Source organism: Notothenia coriiceps, unplaced genomic scaffold, assembly GCF_000735185.1.
Source record: "Notothenia coriiceps isolate Sejong01 unplaced genomic scaffold, NC01 NC01_scaffold00019408, whole genome shotgun sequence".
Classification (NCBI taxonomy): Eukaryota; Metazoa; Chordata; class Actinopteri; order Perciformes; family Nototheniidae; genus Notothenia; species Notothenia coriiceps.
The window spans coordinates 13379-22461 of record NW_011352109.1 but is presented as its reverse complement, the minus strand read 5'-3'; the positions used below and the strand labels follow the sequence as shown (position 1 = coordinate 22461).

The window sequence follows — 9083 nt, the reverse complement described above, 5'->3', positions numbered from 1 at the left end:
GCCTCTGTCTCTCTTTGTGTCTTCCAGCCTCTGATGTGGTGAGTTTGGACGGCAGCAGCAGTCTGGTGTTCAGGTTGACCCCCGACCCGAGGCAGACGTCCAGAGAGGTCGTCTCTCTGAAGTTTAAAACCCTGAGGAATTCTGGGACGCTGCTGCATGCAGAGGGAGAGAGAGGGAGAGGACTCAGTCTGGAGTTGGAGAGAGGAAAGCTGCAGCTGCTGCTCAGACAAGGTAGCTCACACAATATACTGATATCTACACAACTGAGCAATACTGACATATATTATCTATGTAAGTAACATTTATTTATAAAGTGCTTTTCCCAGACATGGTCACAAAGTGCTTGACAAAGCATTAAAACACAATACGAATCCTAAAAGATTAAATGACCACACAAGCCACGTGTTAAGAAGTGCTCAAAACACAATACATTGTGAAAAACACAATAAAAACAGAATACAAACATAGAATACAATAGAATAAAAGCACACAAGTTACCCGAACGCCTGCCCAACAGGAATGTCTTTAGATGACATTTAAAAGCGTCAACAGAGTCAGCGGACCGTGGGTGAGCGGGCAGAGCGTTCCATAGTTTAGGAGCCACGGCCTCGAACGCTCGATGTCTTGTACATTGGAGAATAACACAACAATCTCTATGAATACCAGGTTTATCTGAAGAAATATTGGGAGATATACGGGTATGGCAAACAAGAGAAGTGGTAGGCTTAAGAAGCTTGTTGACATCGTTGGTAAAAATTGAAACATAGCTGAAACAACTTGATCAGCACGAAGAGATGTAGTGTCTTGACATGTCCTCTGTCGGCGTACTGGTGGAGAACTTCTCTATAAGGTGGAGGACAATATAAACCCCCCTGAGATAACTTCTGATTGGTTGTGGTTGGGTGAGATGGACGACACGCACGCTGCCGCCTGATTGGTTTAAACCTCGGCTCTCGCTCCGTTGCTGCGTCTCTGTCTAGTTGCTGCCGTGATGGATGGTATCCGTTCACTGTAGCATGTGTTAGGGCCGGACTCTGTAGGACTTGATGCATGGCTTACAGACTGTACAGAGGGAGGTGTGTGTGTGTGTGTGTGTGTGTGTGTGTGTGTGTGTGTGTGTGTGTGTGTGTGTGTGTGTGTGTGTGTGTGTGTGTGTGTGTGTGTGTGTGTGTGAGGGTTGGTTAAACTACTGCTGAAATACTTTCTCCATCCATTCACCCATCCCCTCCCCCCATTATCTCTCTACCTCCCTCACTCCTTTCCTTTTTCTTTGCCTCCTTCACCTTTCCTTTTTCTTTGCCTCCTTCACCCTCTTTCTTTTGCATTTTAAAACTCCCAAAACCTTCTGTTACCCATACATATTTGTCTTTGCCTCTGTCAAACTTTCAGCCCTGTGTTTTTTTATACACACATACTTATCTTTCTTTTATCCATCTTTCGAGGGGCCCTCATTTTCAGGTTCATATTAGTATTAAGTGTCTCTACTGTGACATCTGGCCGGCTCTGTTGTGATTGGTCAACCGCTTAGAGATGTCCGGCCCCTTATCTTATCTAATAAGCTAATAATAACATATTATCTCCATGATATTAGTGTGCACATTCATGCTGTAAATATATTGTATTTCTTCGACCCCATGACCCCTCTTCTGTGTTGCCATCCGACTTAATGTTTCCTTTATGGTGACCAGTCGCTTTTTAATATGTTCCTGGCACGTTCAGGCTCCCATCAGGAAGTCACCTATTGATTTCTGCTGACCCACATCACCACTCATATAAACATCTCACTCAAGGACTCACTGACAGGAGGTCTTACACAGAAGGCAGCGGTGCATTTTTTATATTCCACACCAAGCAAACAACTTACTGCCATGTCATAAACCTACATGTGCGACCATTGCTGTCACTTCTTGAAAAAAGATGAATGTATTTTTAATCCCTGTTGACCTTGCTACTTCATCCACAAAGTAAAGATAAGCCACATGCAGTAAAATAAAGAGAGAGCGACAAAGAAAAAGTTACATTTGATCTCTGTATATTAACATGAATTCATGGACTTCTCTTATTTTTTCCACCGTTGTCTTTCCAGTCATGAAGTCAGTAATGAAATCAAATATTCAAAGAAACAACCATAAGATCCTCTCCTTGTACATCCAACAGCATCTTATTTGTTTTAAAGTGTTGCTATTCTCATATTGATTTCACAGTGATGTATTCTCTTCTTCACTGTAGATGAATTTGTTTTCTTCATATAAGCTGCAGACAAATACACCTCTCACAAAATGGACTGCAATATCAGAAAATGTCCATCATCATTAAAGTGTCTCCGTTTCTCTCTTTGAAGTTGGAACTGAGTCTCCCTAAAGATTATCTAATGCATTTTAATGATGACTGTATTCAGCTCTTCAGCAGAAACACAGCGTTTCTCCCACAGTACTGCAGGGGATGCAGAAATGAATCCACCCATTTGGACTTTGCTCATCAATCATTAACGATGTCTCGCCATGTTTCCGCTGCAGTTTCTCATATTCTGCATTATGACATATTTTGCTTTGGTTCTCAGATTCTACGACGCAGCTCAGACTATTTTATTCATCCCAGGGGAACATCTTTTGTGACAGTTTTTTATTAAATAAAAAAATTGAAATTATTACAAATTAATACATATATTTATTAAATATGTTAAAGTATAAATATGCAAGCAAAATATAGAAAAACATTTAAATATGTGTGCGTAGGTTTAAAAAAAGGGGTCGTTGGGTGTGTGGTGTGTTGTTCTATCTCCTTCTATTTTCTTTTACATTTATTTGTTATTCTTTATATTTTTTGTGTGAATTCTTTCTTCATTATGAATTTAAAATGAAACAATATTTATGTAAAACAAAATGCTTAAGTCAAATGTAAAAAACAATGGATTCAAACATAGCATATGCTGTATACAGGGGAAACTAAACTATTCATCAAAGGACATAATATGTTATTGGCCTGGTGCTAAGTTATTTTTACATATTGGAAACAAACTTTATTCTAAGTTTGTAAAATCACGATTTTCTACAGCCTTTTTTCATTACTCTCTCCACCTCTCCTCTCCTCTTCCAGGCAGGACTTCTTCCTCTGAGCCCCGGCGTCTCTCCTCCCTCGGCAGCCTGCTGGATGATCAGCATTGGCATCATTTAGCGGTGGAGCGGCGCAGCGCTCACCTCAACCTCACTGTGGACAAACACACGGAGAGGATTCAGATCCCTGCAGAGTTCAGCCACTGGAACATCCAGCAGGTGGGAGAACACACAGGAGAACATGCGTCCACACTTTGATGCAATCAGGAAACTAAAGTATACTAAACGCTCATATTAGAGCCAGACATGTGTAGGTTTTGTATTTTATTATTTATTGTGCATGCAACCCTCTGAATATCTCTGTTTCTTTGTGTCTTCGTCCAGCTGAGTGTGGGGACATTCCAGAGCCTCGGCTCTCAGAAACCAGTCGTCTCTAAGAGGGGTTTTCATGGCTGCCTTGAAAACGTGTTGTTCAACGGCCTCAACTTGATAGATCTAGCCAAACACAAAGACCACCGAGTTACCCTCATGGTAAGTTACTTTTGTTAAACACAACCACATGCTCTGAGGGGGCACAGCATCAATCACTGGGCACTATAACACAAATCCACCTCTGAACGTGGTCCTTCAGAAAGTTACTCTTTCAAAACACGTATTAAATATTCTGCGTTGTGTGTTTTGGTGACTCTTTAAACATCCTATTTAATTTCTGTTATATAATGCACTTTTATTCTTAGAATATTTTTATGCTGTTTGTATATTTTTTTCATATTTAGGTGTGGAGAGCTGAGCGTACACATTTCATTGTACATGCACATATATGTATATACTGTACATATCTTAAATACAAACATGACCAAAGAGCAGCATGTTAATTTTCAATTCGGCCACATTTTTATTTAGTTTAAAGTAATAAGGTTGTTTTATTTAAGTGTTTTTTTATTGGTAATTTTGTGCGAAACAATTGCCAACGTGCGTTTGTGTTTTGATAAGAATCCTTTTGTCTCTACTGGGATTCTATCAATGTGTTATAGATTGTTAAGCCCTCTTAGAGACATTAGTGTTTTGTGATTTTGGGCTGTATAAATGACATTGAATTGATTAATGGATTGAATCGAAGTGGTGACATATTGGCTTTACCATTCAGGCCCTGCAGTACGCTGGTTCCTGTGGATGCCTGGGTAATGAAGCCAGGATAAAAGAGTGTAAAAGGTGGTTAGACTCTTACTAATGCCCAGTGTTGTGCTAGTTACTGAAAACCAATAACTAGTTACCATTACTAGTTACTTAATTTCAAAAGTAATTCAGTTACTTTACTGATTACTTACACCCAAAAGTACTTAAAAAAAGGGCTCCCATTAATGCCCTATAGCCTTCATTTCAGTACTGTTATTGCATTGGAGAGTAATACAATCTGTTGATCAAGAAATAGCAATAGAAATAGTAGAAATAGCCTGCATGTGTTCTACAACATACCGTGCAATGGCTCTATCAACTTTTCCCTATCAACTTTTCCCTGGCTAGCAGTCCCTCGGTTAAAATCCAGCCGCTGTTGCTTAGGTGGAGGTGGAGTGGCGTCGGATGAGTCTGGGTCTGTGGTCTTAGCTACTAGCTTCGTCCCAGCATGTTGTTTCTGCAGATGTTTCAACAGATTTGAATTGCTGTTTTGGGCAGTAGATAGGATCTTTGACCCGCCAAGACACAACTTACATTTAACTAAAACGTTCTTTTCTTTGTGCTCGACAAAAGTGAAATAGTGAGAATATCTCCAGGCGGAGAAACTCGACTTGAGCTCCGCTGCCGCCATGATAGTCTTGTTAGTAAACACAAACACGCCCACAGCGCGTCTCCGCATGTGACACAGGAAGTATCTAAGTACATTTACTCAAGTACTGTACTTAAGTTGTAGCCTACTTAAGGGTGTTCTCATCGCTGTAGTTACTTTGATGTGGCGCCGCTCACCAACGTCTGGGAGCCGAGACTATATAAAAAAAATAACGGAGTAACGCACCATGTAGTAACGGTAACTGAGTTACTGAATTAAAAAAATAGTGCGTAGAGTACTAGTTACTGCCAAAATAACGGCGTTACAGTAACGCGTTACTTTGTAACGCATTAGTCCCAACACTGGCTTTTATTAAAATTGGAATTTACTGTGTAAGCGGCCGCGGGGGGCAGAGCTTTAGAGAGCTCTCTCTCAGCTCAGTGAGGTAAAGGCACACCTTTATATGATCATTGTGGTGTTTTCAAAAACACTTCATATAATTTGTAAGGTTAAAATACTGCTTGCAGCACCTTTCAGGTGACTTGTAACGTTGGTTTATTTGACACTGTTCATAAAGTTATTTGAATGTATCACTTCCTGTCAATCTTGCATCACTTCCTGTCATGCTGTTAGAAATAGAGATGGCAAATCCGGATCCTTTTATGGACTCGGAGTCTTATGAGTCAGTCATTGAAGAGATCCGGATCATACGAGTCATTTGAGTCATATGAGTCAGTATGACCAAGACAGTAGAAATCCTACCGGTGAAACCGAAAAGTTGTTGCATTTCACGAGCATATTAAACTGATGTTATATTAACCTCCGCTACACAGTGCATTTTGCTTTAATAAAAAATGTTGATCACAAATAAAAAGGGTTATTTTGCGATTTGGCGAATCTGAGTCTGCTGTTGACTCGTGCATGAGGACGAGTCTGCTGGAGCTCTGGATCTGCTGCTCTACGGTTACGGCTCTGAGTCCGCACGAGTCTGCTATGTTTTGCACAGTGAGTCAGGATTTGCGAATCTCTGAGTCTGCTGTTGACCCGCGGCTCCCGGCTCCCGCGGCTCTGAGTCCCCACGAGTCTGCAGGAAGTTTCACTGATCCGCGTCCCCTCCCCTGAGCCAAACGATAACTTCTGGAAGCTATCCTATTTGCTAAAGGGTAGGCAGATGGACTGGGGTACGTTTTAATGTTATTTTACATGTTATAAAGAGAGTAGCGAGTGACGCAATTGATAGTTTTAATTTGTACGTCACACCAGGTGTAGGACTCAAAGGACTCGGGGTTAATGGAGAGGGGAGACTCGTCACGATGAACAAAAATAATTTTAACCAAATGACACCATTTCGCCGGCGCCCCCCGTCTTCGAAATCTCTCGGAGGAGAAGAGCGAGTCACTCCCAATTCCGTGTGGAAAATATACTAGTAACACCACAAAAGGGTTTGGGGAGTATATTAAACATTCCAAATTTTAGACGAACGTTCGGTGGAATAGTCCAACTGAACATGCAACAAATAAACTGTGGACAAGTATTTCAATAAACTTACCAATGTGAAGGACAGTTAGAACGTAGTGGGAAGGACAGTACGACAATCTTTATCTCTACCGTTTGAGGCCTAGGAAAATACCTGAGCCCAGAATACCAGGTCAGTAACTTCCCTCAGGCCTAGGAATGCCTAGTAAACTCAGTATACTAAGTCAGTACTGGTTCTGTCATCTTTTTAGGAATGCCACTTTGGCTTTTCAACAACGTAAGTGCTCGTATATTTCGACTACAATATAATTTGGAGCCGATGGTGTCACCGTAAAACGAAATTATTTGTACTAACTAGTGTTTATTTTTCCCAATAAAACGACTAGACATCAGCTGAGAACTCAGACGACAAACTGAGCACGTAGCTCCTGCCTCAGACGGTACCTAGAGACCTAGACGACGAGAATGCGCAATGCATTGAGACTCAGTGCGTCGCCACAGACGAGACGATATCGTGTTCACTCCTTAGTCCTAACGCTTAGAGACTCAGGCGACAATGACCGCGAGGCCGAGGGCGCCGGATGGCCGAGGGCGAGGCGCGACGACTCAGGGGTGCTCGACTGTCCGTCAAAGTGAACTGAGGCGCAGGGGAGGGGACTCGGTTTGCTAGTGAAGACTTCGATATAGATGAACGATTATCCCATCCGATGCTACCTAGATTCCCCATGCAACCATTACAATGGAAATGTCAATGATCTCTCTCAGTCGCTCACTGCGTTAACTACAAAATTAAACATGCAGTGTGGTCCACATCCTGAGGTTGCCGCGAGCCTCAATACCCTCTCCCCCTGCTGAGCAGTGGCCTGGTCGAGACAAAGATCCTAGGCCCGATCAACTAGGCCCTACTTAGCTCCTGACGCGGGTAGATGATGCAATCATTTACCATCTATGATACGTACGGTGTACACAACAGGTGACACAGATGTCCTAATTCAAACCGTAGCGTACGCTACGCAAGCTAGTTACGCATTGTCCTATGTAAGTCAACAAATCAGTAACCATCAAGGACTAGTCCCCCAGTGTACGAAGTATAAGCTACCTTTCTACAAAAGTTGAGTGTACCTTGGGCGGTTACCCCATGTAAATGGGCGGTCGTTCATAACTTAACATACATTGGAAAAACCTCTAATTCGGGTATTGTTATATGTATTTTAGAGGGTGACTAGGCAATCTCTCGCTAGGGGATAGACTATTCACACAATTATACGTGGTTGACCATAATCATTTTAATTTGGACCTACAACTGTTATCCTAGTGTCAGACTTAAACTTTTACATTAGCGGTTTGTTTAACGGAATATGGGTCACAGGCGGTCGCCCTAAAAAAGAGGAAGTATCTTGGTTTTACCGACCTCCTAATTTGTATTGTACACGTATAATTATCCGTGCCGGATAAACCAGAACGACGCCAAGGGTAGCTATCCCCCTATCATGTAGCTATCTAATATATTAACATCTATGTATCCCTTGTCTCTCTCACCATTATACTGTATCGATCACATTGGAGAACCACTCTATGTTCTAAGAACCTACGACTCGAGTGCAACTCCTGCATTACGTACACACGTCCAAGTACCGGCAACTTATTTCTATATCATTTTCTGTGAAGCCCTTCTGTTCTCACCGCAGACGCAGCAGACATAATACATCTGTAATAATGGGTATGACTTGGTCACATGTAGATGCTACCTAGCTATCTATTTACTACTATCTATCACATCCCACCCGAGTATAAGTCTATAAAACATGGATTTTTAGGTTAATAGGTTTTTCATATTCGTGGGTTTCGACAATTAGTCGTGAACATCGCGATAATTGCGAACCGTACTATATCTGTTTGAATCACCAGGACATCCATTGTGCTGGTCAGAGAGTAAGAGACCATGAGGAAGACAGGATATTGATACATAGCTAGGTGAGCATTACAAGGAGACACCCTTATATATATTTCTGATGTATCTGTCTTGCTGCGTTACTGATGAAGACAGTAAAGGCACTCAACCAGGTAGAAAATACAGTGACTGACATTGAACCAAGGTGTGTACGATCAGGAAGTTGCACACGAGTCAGTAGTTTTAAACATAGAGGTCTACCAATTGTATAGATCTGACATAGAGATGAGAGACCAAGTTTCAAGGTAGATAGATGTTATCTATATCAGATACTGTATATAGAAAGAACTGAGATAGGATATTCCTTGGCGACACTGTTATCCGCACGATAGTCGTTGTGCAATACATAATGCGACGTAAAAGATACGCCGATTTATAAGCGGCGGCACATACCATCATATATTACCGTTATACTGTTAATACCGCTAACAAAGTGTTAGACCGAAGGATAACCGATGAAAAATGCTGTGTCTTAGAGATATTGTAAAGTCCCCGTACAGGCCTGACCACCTCTGAAAATTAAAACAATACCTTTTTTTCAATAGTAGGTCAGTAGTTTATTGTCGACGCCCATTTTACAAGGGCTAAACCGCAAAATCACACTTCTGGAAGAAGGTGCTGTACTTCGTAACTATAGTCTGGATGTGTACAATTGTTACTTTACATTCTTAGCTGAATGCTGTAACTAACTAGTCAGAAACGTACGTCACGTTACCAGGATGTACTGATTTACACCGAGGTAACTCTTTTAAATGACTGGTAGAAGATAGATCGTTCCCTTACCGCTCAAGGGACTAAGTAGGCGCTAGAATTGGGAGCTAAGGATTCTTACTTCACC

The 9083-nt window shown here is 41.6% G+C and overlaps 1 long non-coding RNA gene across 1 annotated transcript; it reads left to right on the top strand.

The window, feature by feature from the left end:
- The first annotated feature begins 22 nt into the window (after positions 1-22).
- On the top strand, positions 23-3579 carry LOC104952028 (uncharacterized). The gene is made up of 3 exons (XR_799083.1): positions 23-231; positions 3097-3272; positions 3438-3579. It is a non-coding gene; the product is annotated as an uncharacterized lncRNA (long non-coding RNA).
- The last annotated feature ends 5504 nt before the right edge of the window (positions 3580-9083 follow it).